Raw genomic sequence first — 13,363 nt, forward strand, 5'->3', positions numbered from 1 at the left:
CTCAGATCATGATCTCACAGCTCGTCAGATCGAGCCTGACATCGGGCTCCGTGCTGACAGCGTGGAGCCGGCTTGGGATTCTCTTTCTCCCTCTCTCTCTGCCCCACCCCTGCTCGCTCTGTCTCTCTCTCAAAAACTAACTAACTAAATAAATAAATGAAGCAGCTGACCAGCCACCTTAGCCAACTAAGGAACAATCACAGACTTTCTTCTCTGCGAGCCTTGACCTCTCTGTTCACCCCGGTGGGAAGGAACCGGTATTTCCATAGGTCTCCCACCCGGCCTTGTCAGAAACATACCCTAGCAAGGGTAAGTGCAAGTCTGTTCTGCTCTCCCTCCTCTTTTTATTTTTGTTCCCCTTCTCATTGTTTGCTGGCGTGACCCCCAAAAGGCGGTCACCTCTACGGGAGCAGCGACAGAAAGGGAGTTCTCGGAGCACGATGTTTTGATTCTGAACGGAGGCTGCACCCTTTTTGGATCCCCGGTGGGGACTCCGGCTCTGCCAGCCCCAGTTGAGATATCACTTAACGGCGCGGGGCCTTCGGGGGCAGGGCCAGTCCAACATGTTTACAAGATGTGTAGCTATTAGCAACATCTTACGGCTCCTGCTAATTAATGGGGAGAACGGCTGATGACGGCCAGCTCCAAAGAGGGCCACATTGCATCAGAGTTTGGGCTTTCAATTGATACCGAAAAATAACTCGTCACAGGGGTGTTTTGGGGAACATGGTCCCCCAGCAGGTTGGTTGTTTGCTACGCTTCAGCGGCAGCGAGGTCCCAAAGTGACCAAAACCCTAGGGTTACTAGTTGATTAAGGTCACTTAAATTGGCGACTCATTTCCATTCTTTTCGCTGAGTGACAAAGAGAGCACGCGTGTGCCAGTGCCCGCGAATACTATACCAGGAGCAACGTGGTCGTGGGGTCCTGCCCCTGCCGCAGTTAGGGGCACAGATTTGTGTTATATTCTCAGCCTGGTGACAGAGGGGACACGCTCCACCATAAGAGACACATCCGCTGTGGTTCCAGCAGAAATGGGATGCTTCTCTCCTGTTTATAATGAAATCTCTCCATGCTGAATTTTCTTAATCAGATTAGTAGACGTGTTCTTTTTTCTTTTTCTTTTCTTTTCTTTTTTCTTTTCTTTTTTGTCTTCTTCTTCTTCTTCTTCTTTTTTTTTTTTTTTACTAAAAACCCCTTCTCCTTTATTAATAGCTTCTTTGGCAGATAATGACCTTAACTATCATTTTTCAACTTCTGCTTATTTGAAGTTTTAAAGGTTCCAATCGGTCGAGGAAAACAGCTTAGAATTTTGAGGTCGCTAAAATTGCCACTCTCCTGGATTTTATTGTCCTGCATTCCTAAATATTTAGGGCTTTTTTTTACCCCCTGGTGGGAAGGTGATGCGTTTTATCATGTCCCTTTTATGAAGGGTAAAACAGCACCCCTATGATACTGCAAAATCCTCCCAGAGTTAAAAATAAATAAATTAAGGGGCGCCTGGGTGGCTCCGTTGGTTGAGTGTCGGACTTCGGTGCAGGTCGTGATCTCACAGTTCATGAGTTCGAGCCCCGCGTCGGGCTCTGTGCTGACAGCTTGGAGCCTGGAGCCTGCTTCGGATTCTGCGTCTCCCTCGCTCTCTGCCCCTCCCTGGCTCACGCTATCTCTCACTCTCTCTCAAAAATAAACATGAAAACATTTTAAAAAATAAATAAATGAATAAATCGGGACGAAAACCAAACCTCTGAATTTCTGAGGTACCAAGCAACGTTGTTTGTGAGATATTCCCCCCACGGTGAAGTCGCAGGGACATTCTGGCTCGTTCTCAGCATCATAGAGGAGATTCCAAGATCTCCTGGGACACTGAGGAAGCACCATCTAAAACCCCTTTCAGAATACATAACACACCGGTTACAGTGGTTACCCTTGGACAGAGGGAGAAGAGAAGGTTAAGACTTCCAATTTTCATTTTCTCCTCTTCGCTATATTCTGAAAAATTTAAAAAACGAGCGTGTCTTTTTTTTCAATAATACAAAAAACTTTTTTTTTTTTTTTTTTTGGAGCTGTGATCCAGTGATTCCCTCCCTGCTTGGCTGTGTCTGCCACAGAAGGGGCTACAGACTCAGGGCTGCCCCCTAGGGCTGGTGACAAAGAGCTGCATACAAACCAGGAGGTAGGGGGGTCCCCCCTCCACCCCGTCATCTTTGATTTTCCCCAGTTTTATTGGGATACGATTGAAATACAGCCCTGTGCGAGTTTAAGGTGCATAGCAGAATGACTCAACGTACCCTATGGCAATCTTTATGTAACCCCTGCACCCAGGTTGGCCAAACCCTCTTGTCTTGGGGGCACTTCGAGGGGAGGGTGGCAGAAAGAATTGCCGTAGGCAGAGGAAGGGGGCTAACTACCTTTGACCCCCCTGCATACCGAGCTGGCAGGGGCGCCGTGAGGATTGCTGCTCGCTAATTACACTTCGGTGAGAGCTCTGCTCCTTGGAGGAAAGGCCAGCCGCATAAAGGCAAAATAACAACCAAACACTGCCGTTAATGTTGGCTAATGACTTTGCTCTTGAAATTCAGTCCCGGGCTGGTCTCACCTTTCAGGGGCACGTGCAGGCCACGACCCACGAGGGTTCTGCCGAGGCCGTCTTGAGGCTGGCTTCCCACAAAAAGGTGATCTTCCGTATCTCCCGATCCTTAAAGAAAATCTCTCTTTCAGCCAGTCTTTTAACCACATGTAATTGTTTCTGCCTTGATTCCCAAACCAATCCCCAATAATAACAGGGGGTGAAAGGTAGATTTCACAGAGCTCAGGAGCCATCTGAGTGGCAGCGGTGAGAACAGGTACCGCCTAGACACCTCCCCTTTCCTCCTAGGAAAAGGTGGACAGTTGATTTCCCCCTCCTAACCTGATTCCGCTGCTCCTTCCCATCTCACCCGTCCTGGCCGTGCTTCCGACAACAGCAAGCCCGCAATTAAAAGCAACCACTTTTATGAGACGTTGTTTTGCCAAAGCAAATACCCTCAACGTGTTGATGTCGAAGTTTTCGGGAGAGCCAGGATGAGGCCGCTTGTGCAATGCCAGGCTAACTACTTCTGAAAGAGGACCATATGCTGCCTTTACAACATCCCTTTGGTGTTTAATTTGATGAAACAATGTGCCATAATCAGCCGTGAGGACAGCAGTCGTGATTGATGGAGAGGGACTCACGTGGTACAACCCTGATTTCAACATCACCACGCTAATCCCATTATTCGCTTGAGTTGGCTTGTTTTGGGCCACCTTCAAAAAAGTTATTTCTTTAATGGTCCAATTGCCGTGAGGTCTAGAAGATTTAATGTATCATAAAACTCATTAAATAACCAGCCTGATGACCTCCGCTGCTGGGTAGTGTTCTGGCAAACGGGGGATCCTAGCCAAAGACTCTACCATTCGTTTAGACGCCCCTCCCAGCGCCGCACCCCCCCCCCCCAAGCCTCGAGGGGTGAGTGTGGAATGTAGAAAGAAGTGAATGCTAAGTAGTCAGCATTCCTCAAAATTTAATGTATGTATGTTATTGAAACAGATTCTGATTCAGCAGGTCTGGGATGGGGCCTGGGACTCTGCATTGCTGGCAACATGTTGTTGGCTGCTGGTCCAAGGACCACACTTTGAAGGGCAAGACACTGGAGAACTTGAGAATATCCAGTGATAGCCGCCAACGTTTATTAACGCTATAGTCTGCGTGTGTTATGTACGTCCATTTAATCCTCACTTTTTTTTTTTTAATGTTTACTTACTTATTTTTGAGAGAGAGAGAGGGAGAGCAAGCCGGGGAGGGGCAGAGAGAGAGGAAGCAGGCTCCAGGCTCTGAGCTGTCAACACAGAGCCTGATGCGGGGCTCGAACTCACAAACGGTGAGACCATGACCTGAGCTGAAGTCGGATGCTTAACTGACTGAGCCACCCAGGCGCCCCTAATCCTTACTCTCAGTCTCATGGTAGATATTCTCACCCCCACCTTATCGATGAAGAAATCAATCCACAGCCTAGGTAAATAACTTAAACAAGGTCGCACAGCTTATACACAGCTGCACTACAATTCAAAGCCGAGTCCTGTGCATAGCCTATTTTTTTTTTTGTTTGTTTATTTTTTGTTTCCAACCCCTACATTATATTCCTTTTGACTTAGGATTTAATTCCCTGGCCCCATCTTTAAAGAGCGGTGGCTGTCACAGAGCTCTTCCATGGGCTGGTACGAGACGAATGATAAAATTTGTCCCGGGGGTTCTAGCTTTCTCTTTCTGTATCCCTTTCTCTAAAAGAAAACCTCTGCCCATCTGGGATGCTTCTGATACTTGCATTTTAGAAGAAATCTGTTGACTCAAGGCAATATGTAGCCCGAGCAATGAGCCGCTGACATGCTACCCTGAGCCCTGAGTGGTGGCTCTTTTGGCCTCTGTCCCTTCATGCTGAATTCGTGCTTCTAGTCAAGCTGGGCTGGCAGCCTTCCCAGAGGGGGAGTGTTAGAGAAGGAAACCAAAAGCTTTATAGGTTTCTGGGGGAACTTAGGGTCTTGGAAAACCCGTGTAAGGGAAAGCAAGTGCATTTCTCATACAACCTGTTTTAATTGGCATTCTTCTTCACCGTTCATTTTACCCTTGGGCCTTGATCAGGTACTGTTTTCTCAAGCCAATACGTTTTTTGTGTGTGAGAAATGTATTTTTGATGTTACACTTTTAAAAGGTTTTAAAAAAGATTTGTTTTATTCACTTGGCTTCGCAAGTAACAGAGCAATAACCACCACCTTAGCATTTGAGTAGGAAAAAACAGATGCCGTAATTAATTTCTAAAAATAGTTCTCACAGATCCACAAACACACCTAAAAGGCAAAAAGCCACCGAAGAGTGTTGATTCAGAAAACTCACTGAACTCACCCAAACGTTCCATTTTATACAAATGAAGTAGGAATCCTGTAGTCCAAAAGATAAATCAGGGTACAACATTGACAGCATTTCTTCATATATATACACATACATATATATACATTTAATGCTTATTTAGTTTTTGAGAGAGAGAGAGAGAGAGACAGAGACAGAGTGTGAGTGGGGGAAGGGGCAGAGAGAGAGAGGGAGACACAGAATCCGAACCAGGCTCCAGGCTCCAAGCTGTCAGCACAGAGCCCCGTGCAGGGCTTGAACCCATGAACTACGAGATCATGACCTGAGCCGAAGTCGGAGGCTTAAACGACTGAGCCACCCAGGAGCCCCTACAGCATTTTTTTTCATTTTTTTATTTGTTTATTTTTCAAATGTTTATTTATTTACTTTGAGAGCGAGCCAGCAGGGCAGGGGCAAAGAGAGAGGGATACAGAATCCCAAGCAGGCTCTGCCCCGTCAGCACAGAGCTGGATGCGGGGCTCGAACCCACACACCCTGAGATCACTACCTGAGACGAAATCAAGAGTCGGACGCTTAACGGACTGAGCCACCCAGGTGCTTCGGCATTTTCTTTTTAAATTTTTAAAAAGTTGGGGCGCCTGGGTGGCGCAGTCGGTTAAGCGTCCGACTTCAGCCAGGTCACGATCTCGCGGTCCGGGAGTTCGAGCCCCGCGTCAGGCTCTGGGCTGATGGCTCAGAGCCTGGAGCCTGTTTCTGATTCTGTGTCTCCCTCTCTCTGCCCCTCCCCCGTTCATGCTCTGTCTCTCTCTATCCCAAAAATAAATAAACGTTGAAAAAAAAAATTTAAAAAGTATTTATTTATTTTTGAGAGAGAGAGAGAGACAGAGAGAGAGCTAGCAGGGGAGGGGCCGAGAGAGAGGGAAACACAGAATCTGAAACAGGCTCCAGGCTCCAAGCTGTCAGCACAGAGCCTGACTCGGGGTTTGAACGCAGGAACCGTGAGATCATGACCTGAGCTGAAGTCAGATGCTCAACCAACCAAGCCACCCAGGCGCCCCTCGGAATTTTCTTTTTAAATAAATATTTATGAAGAACATTATTAGATTGGTGGTCAGGATGCTGGGTTTTGTGAATTTGAACTTCGGTTTCCTCATTTGTGAAATGAAGGATGTATAGACATCCAGGACTGGTATTTGATGGATTAAGTCTTACCCGGCAATACAGCATTGGAGGGAGGGCTACCCGTCAGGTTGGCTTATTAAGTTTCCATGGGCTCTTCTGGGTGCCTCATAGGACCCTAGTATTTTTCTACTTCAGCCATTGGGATTGCTCAGAAACCTCAACAAATGTGTATAGATATGTAATATATATTTTATTAATATTTAAAAAAAATTTTAATGTTTATTTTATTTTTGAGACAGAGAGAGACAGAGCATGAGCGGGGGAGGGGCAGAAAGAGAGGCAGACACAGAATCCGAAGCAGACTCCAGGCTCCGAGGTGTCAGCATAGAGCCCGACATGGGGCTCGAACTTATCAACCGCGAGATCATGACCTGAGCCGAAATCGGACACTCAACCGACTGAGCCCCCCGGGCGCCCCTATTGATATTTTTTGATTGCTGGACCAGGCCACCAAGACTGTGCCACCCATACAACTCAACGACAGTATGAGATAACGTTCTTTCCTTTCACGGTGGGGCAGGGAAGCCCCTGGAGGAGTCACTTCGCTGAAGATTGTACATACTGGTCAACCGCCTTACCTTCAGCGGGGACCTACGCGCAACACCCCTCCCTCCCTGCTAATTACGCAGATTTGTTTTTAGCACTGGGTCTCCTTTTGAGAGCAGAAAGGCTTTATATTTTAGCTTACCGTTAGCTATTTAAAAATATTTCTGCTCGTATCTTTTGTTTCATCAGGAGTAAGACAAAAGGAGCCCTTTTGTATTTGTTGGTATAAATAAATATTTTGTGTAAGTATTTATTCATGTTTCTTCAATCTTTGCATGGCACTTGGGTCAACTTTGACCTCACTCATCCTGGGGTTCCAGGGGATTGTTAAGAAGCCTGCCCCAACAGGTGACCGATGACTGCAACTCCTGCATTTGCTGAAAGCTTTGCCCTGAAGGCAGTGGCCGCATTACAGAATTCAAGGAGAAATGCCATGTTTCTCGAAAAATATTTCACTCAACGTATGTATTACCTTAGTCCAACGTTCTTTGCAAGTCATGGCCTCTGTCTTTGAAATGTCCTAAAATGTCGTGATGAGGTAGGAAAAAAAAAAATCTTAGGATGGATGTTATTACAGGAAAGTGTTTGCCAAGTTCGGGGAGTAGGTGGGAGAGACGGAAACCCAGAAAAGGGCACTGGCTCTACTCTGTGCACATAGTGTAGTTTGTTGTGGTTGTTGAGTTATTTGTAACTTTTTCTTCCACTCCTGTCTCCAGATTTCAAATGTGACCGATTTTGGCTTAAGGGCTCACATGTGCAGTATATTCTGGAGGCTTGGATGAATTCGTACACAATGATTGCACCATATCCGGGGTGGAGGCGGACCCGCGTTTGTCTCCAACGCTTTTGCTTTATTTAGATTTCCAACAGCCAACCGTCACTGACTTTGCGCAGTTATGAGTTACGATTATGCTTTCTGTCTGGGAACTCTTAATGCTTCAGATTCTCAGTGTGAGATTTAGGCACTGACAAGGGAACAGGTTTTAAGGGATGTTTGAATTAGCTCGTAACTGGTGCTTGCAAAGTTGCCAAAAAGTCTGATTGTTACAAATTGCCTTTACAGTACATGGAAACATGTGATAATGAACTTACTGAAATATGAAAGAATAACCCCTCGTGCTGTAAGGAGGTTGAACATCCTGGGGCTGTATCTGATCAAGGAGAGAGTCTTTAATTCAAAGATGTTAGGTCAAGCTGAAATCTGAAAAAATTCTTTGTTACCTTTTTTTTTTTTTTTTTTTTTAACGTGGAACGCTTCCGGAATTTGCGTGTGTCATCCTTGCACAGGGGACATGCTAAGCTTTTCTGGATCTTTCCAAATTTAGTATACATGCTGTCGAAGCGAGCACAGTCTGTTACTTTTCTTTGTTTCTCCTTTAAAGTGATGGAAACATCTACTACTCTCATCAACTGTCCTGCTGTAGCTATAATAAACCAAAGAGTGTTTAAACTCAATCCAGACTAAAAAGTATCACCAAACTGATGATAAATCACATGATAAAACTATTCACCTGACTTCCTATGCAGCATTCTCTCTCAAAGATTTGGCAAGAATTTAACCAACTCACCACACAATTCAAACTGCCATAGGAAAAATAAAACGGGTTTTAGCTAATTTACACATAATTGCCTATGAAAAGATTCAGAAACCTAAATGACCCATTTTAAAAGATCAATGCGGTTAGAAGGAGGGAGGGAGGTATTATAACCAGTTGTAAGCAACAGGTACTGAAATGAATAGAAATGAAAAGTTTTTGATCTCCCCCCCCCCACTCTCTCTGCTCTATCTTTTAAAATCACACGTCTTAAATTAATTCCCTTAGATTTTCAGCTGCCTTCCGAGAAGCAGGGTGCCCCAGCAGAACAAAATGTTTTCTGCCAAACAATGGTCCTGCTTAATTTGATGCCTTAAGCAAAAACGCCACAATATTCCCTGAGGACCTGCTACATACTATTTTAGCCTTTCCTTCTCTTTCTCTCTCTCTCTCTCTTTTTAAATGTTTCCCTTGCAAGAGCGGGGAGGGGAGGGGGAAAAGGCTAAAACAAACTAATTTTTGGTCATTTTATTCCTTTCGCAAACAGTTTGAAGACCAACCAATTTGTACTTACAAATCTGGGGCATTAGCAGGCGGGGACCCTAAATCCACATGCACACAAGCAGTAACTGTTTGTGTGCCAAGCTGTTTGTAAGCCTGATGTGACAGGAGAGACCTATTCATTCTTTTGTAAACTGTCAAGTCTAAAAACGTTAACCTGCCCGGGGCCCGGGGTATGGGAGCGCTAAATCTTCCGTCCCACAACTGTATAATGAACAGACTGTTTCATTAGTGGGACAATTCACTCGACAAATCCAGCCCAAACAACTTATTTCACAATTTGTGAGCAGAATTAAATTTAGGGGGAGCCGCAAGAGGAGGGGGGGGGTAGGTGAGCCGCACACAATATACCGAGGGATCAATGTGTTGGGACAAGTGTTCCAGGCGATTTTACCGGCAGTTGCGGGCCGAGGCTCGCGAGACCACGGCATGCAGATCAGCGGATTAGGGGGGCCGCAGCATTAGGTCAAGTGTCTCGAGGGGGGCTGATAAACACCCCAAACCTGACAACAGATTTTCCTTTCTTCCTGCACCACTTGTTAAGTGTCAGAGCAAATCTTTTGAATGGCAGTCGAGTTTACTTAGAGGCCCTTTCTTCAAGAAGACACTCTATCCATTTTCTGAAGCTCATTCCAGGCTGCCCGGGGAATAAATTTGCCCCGCATCTCGCACACAAAAAAACGTCTTTTTCCTCCACATCTTGACTATGAGCCTTTGTCTCAAGGTGTGTGAACCAGAACAAAAATCCACATCGAGAGCCCCTAAGGTTTCAGAGCCTCTGGATTTAGCTTTAATACAAATTAAACACTTTGAAGATTACACAAATACTTTTTTTTTTTTCGGTCACAAAAAACCCCTCTCATTTTTAACATTAGCAATGTATAGAATCTGCTGAATGGGAAAATTTCAAGCAGCGAATGGTCAGAGGATAACTTGATCTTCGTAATATTCTATATATACATCGCTATTAATTCAAACCAAGTAAATGCCCAGCATGCTATGTTTCTTATGTTTTAAGAATCCCAAATGGGAGAAACCATGCTTATTGCATTAAGTTGCATCTCTGTGTTAACTCAAAGTGCATGATAGAAAATCTGTGTTGTAACATCAAACATTTTCTAACTAGGTTTGAGCAGAGATGGCTGCTTTTCACTGAGATGTTCTAAAATGTCTAAATGGACCCAATGTTTGAGGATCCTTTGTGGCAGTTTGTTTCTGCTGTATGGTTTTACTTTTCATTTCTTTTGGCCGTTAAATTTTAAAACGATCAAACAGGAAAGCCCTCTGGAAAGGAGGATGTCACTTCCCTAGACGTTTAACTTGGAACTCTTCAGGGTAATAATTGCGCAGATCGTTTCCTTTTAATAAGCATGTTGCTAATATTTTCAGAGTACCTTTTTTTAAAAAAAAAATTTAGGTACTAGAAACTGTGTTATTGAAGTATTGAAAATTCTTTCCAAAGTGAATAGTTCTGATTTCTGTCTCTAGCTCCAGCTACTCTGTAAAGAAGAATATTCAAGCAGGCAAACTAGTAATTAGGCCCCCAAATCTTCTCATTTACCACCCAGAACCTTTTAGACCATTAAGCCAGTCTACTTTCTAACAGATAACTACCCACATCTTTGGTTGACGAGGACTTCGAAGCTGAGTACAATGGTCACAGGGATGGTCACCTGTTTTTTAGGAAAGAAACACTTACAATATCTCATAGGGCCAAACACACCGCATTCTAGATAGTTTCCAGCCTCCCGTGGGCCACGATGAGTTAGTATGTTGCATGGAACAATTTCTGTCCCGCCTCCACAGGCTGTGCGTTATTTCTTGAGAAAGCTTGGTATTTTCTTTCTCTGCACAGGCCCCCCACGCTAACTGAAAAAAAAAAAAAAAAAAAATTCCAGTTAGCCCGGCTGTTCCAATGGCCCACTGAGTTCTACGATGGCAGGAATTCTATGAATAATAATAGAACACACAATCCCATGCAGCCTCCCAGAGAATTCAGTCTAATCATCCGGAAATTCTGCTTCGTCACCGTTCTTTCTCTTGCCATAAACCACTTTGGCTCCCTCTTGGCTTCCACATCGTTTAAGCCTTTCTGCCACCCTCAGATCCGTCCACGGGGCCTCCGATGGTCATTATCCTGGGGTTTCCCAGGACTTCCCAGCGGCTCTGTCCCAGAGGCCTCCTTCCAGTGCCACACCTACTCTTCTAGAATGTTCAGGCTACACAGGACGGGAGAAGGAACAAAGTAAACATCTTGCTAAATTCTCCACCCAGAGACATCCACTGCCAATAGACTGGAGACCATTCTTCCAGATGTCTTCCTATCGTTTGTACAGTTGATTAAACGAAAATGACACCATACCACATACCCCATTTTATAAACGGCTTGTTTTTGCTCGATAATATATCATGGAGATTCTTTTTGATATCACTTCCTTTTTCTTTTTATTTGTTTATTTATTTTGATGTTGGGGGGGAGAGAGAGAGAGAGAGAGAGAATCCCAAGCGGGATCCGCATCGAGCACAGAGCCCAGCGTGGTGCTCAATCCCATGAACCTCGACGTCACGACCCAAGTCGAAATCAAGAGTCAGACGCTTAACTGACTGAGCCACCCAGGCGCCCCTGCACATTCCTTTTTAAAGGTAGTGTAAGAGTCCCATCATCCAGATACTCTTGAATTATCTAACTAAGCTTTTTTTTGGTGGGCCAATTAGGGTGTGTCCATTTTGTTCCTATTTTAAGAACAACGAAATGAGCGTCTTCGTACAAACATTTTTGTGTACTTCTCCGATTAAAGAGGAATTCTTGGGTCAAAGGGTATACAAGTTTTTACACATGTAGTCAAGCTGTCCTCTGGGAATTGATGACCTAATACAAATCCTGCCAGTTGACTTTTTGTGGGCAGGAAGGACGCAGTGGCTGGGAAGCTATATTGACCTGTATCAATTCTCTCTAGGTTCTCGCTCTCATCAGTGATTTACAAAATCACTCTACTGCCTGCTCCCTCTTTCTTTTCTTACCAAAATAGCAGATGACATTTTGGGGACCAACTTCCTCATGCTTACAAAAGTCTCGAATTATCTGAACGGCTTGGTGACGTAAGAGAGACACCTTATTCTGTACCTTTCATATATCTTGTGATTTAGCTGGCCCCACTGCTTTTTCCAGATTTGTCACCTTCCTTGGTCATTTTATGTGAAAGGTTGTACCTAGACCCATGCCACTCACTCTAGCTGTAGTAGAGATTCACTCTATTTTATTTTTAGTAAACAGTTTTTTGAAATTATAAAACCGACACAGTCAAATTCCGTAAACATAAGAAAAGAGAAAACAAACCCATATCACCATTTCTCTAAGCTGTGGCATAATCTTCACTGATCTCTGTGTCTATATTTTTAGCCAGTACCATACCGTTTTGAGTGACAAAACAGTAATCTTCTTATTTATTTATTTATTTATTTATTTATTCATATGAAATTTATTGTCAAATTGGTTTCCATAGAACACCCAGTGCTCATCCCAACAGGTGCCCCCCTCAATGCCCATCACCCACCCTCCCCTCCCTCCCACCCCCCATCAACCCTCAGTTTATTCTCAGTTTTTAAGAGTCTCTTATGGTTTGGCTCTCTCCCTCTCTTTTTTTTTTCCTTCCTTCTTAATCTTCAAACCGTCTTCTAGAAAGTTAAGTAAATGTTGGCCCCATTTGTGAGGCCGCCATGCTCTTATGGCTGGAATGTGGTGTTTCATCTTAAACCAAAGAACTACCGGGATCTACGCACTTTCGGAACATTGGCTTCTCAAAATAAACCACGTTTCATTTTAATTAGTTCATTTAATTCGTTTCAGGTGAATTGAGGGTTAAAAATAACTATTTCTACGGGTGCAGTACACATGAGAGTTTGGCTGAAAAAGAAACAACAGAAAAAGAAAAAAGGGACCCCTGCCTGAGTTTTCACGATTTCGTCATGGAGTAAAGGACACACCGTTTGCAGAATGAAGTTAACGGCAGCAGGCTTTGGGTCCTCGCCAGTGGATTTCTGAACGTCGGGGACCATTTTCCATGGTGGTACAGCAGGCATGAACACAGCCGAGGTTGTAGACGCGATATCAAGATTGGTTGGTCTTCTGTGTTGCCCGGCACCTCCCTTCCTGCCTCCCTTCTGGTGCTCCCGCCATCATCCGCTTCGACGCTGGGTGTCCCCCAGAGCTTCGCTTCTTTGATGTGTGTGCATGGATTCTTGCTTTTGGGTATTTTGACATTCTTCATTTCCAACAGCTGTGGGCTAAACATTTGCAGGCAGTGCGTGGTTCCATTCTGCTGGCTGCCAGGATGCTTGCCAAAAGTTTAATGTCTTCTTATCTTGGCTGGAAAGCCTTTAAAAATGCTTAGTTTTCTTTTCTTTTCTTTTCTTTTCTTTTCTTTTCTTTTCTTTTCTTTTCTTTCCTTTCCTTTCCTTTCCTTTCCTTTCCTTTCCTTTCTTTCTTTTCTTTTCTTTTCTTTCTTTTCTTTTCTTTCTTTTCTTTTCTTTTCTTTCTTTTCTTTTCTTTTCTTTCTTTTCTTTCTCTTTTCTTTTCTTTTCTTTTCTTTCCAACAGTCCTGCCCTGTGTTTTAGGAGATGTGGCTGGTGAATCGGATGTCATGTGGAGCATCGTCTATTATG

General features: G+C 44.3%; 1 non-coding gene across 1 annotated transcript; it reads right to left on the bottom strand.

The window, feature by feature from the left end:
* Positions 1-7,845: 7,845 nt before the first annotated feature.
* Positions 7,846-7,954, bottom strand: LOC115524316. The gene has a single exon (XR_003972029.1). It is a non-coding gene; the product is annotated as a U6 spliceosomal RNA (small nuclear RNA).
* Positions 7,955-13,363: the final 5,409 nt, after the last annotated feature.

The sequence above is a fragment of the Lynx canadensis genome, chromosome C2 (genome assembly GCF_007474595.2).
Source record: "Lynx canadensis isolate LIC74 chromosome C2, mLynCan4.pri.v2, whole genome shotgun sequence".
NCBI classification, from domain to species: domain Eukaryota; kingdom Metazoa; phylum Chordata; class Mammalia; order Carnivora; family Felidae; genus Lynx; species Lynx canadensis.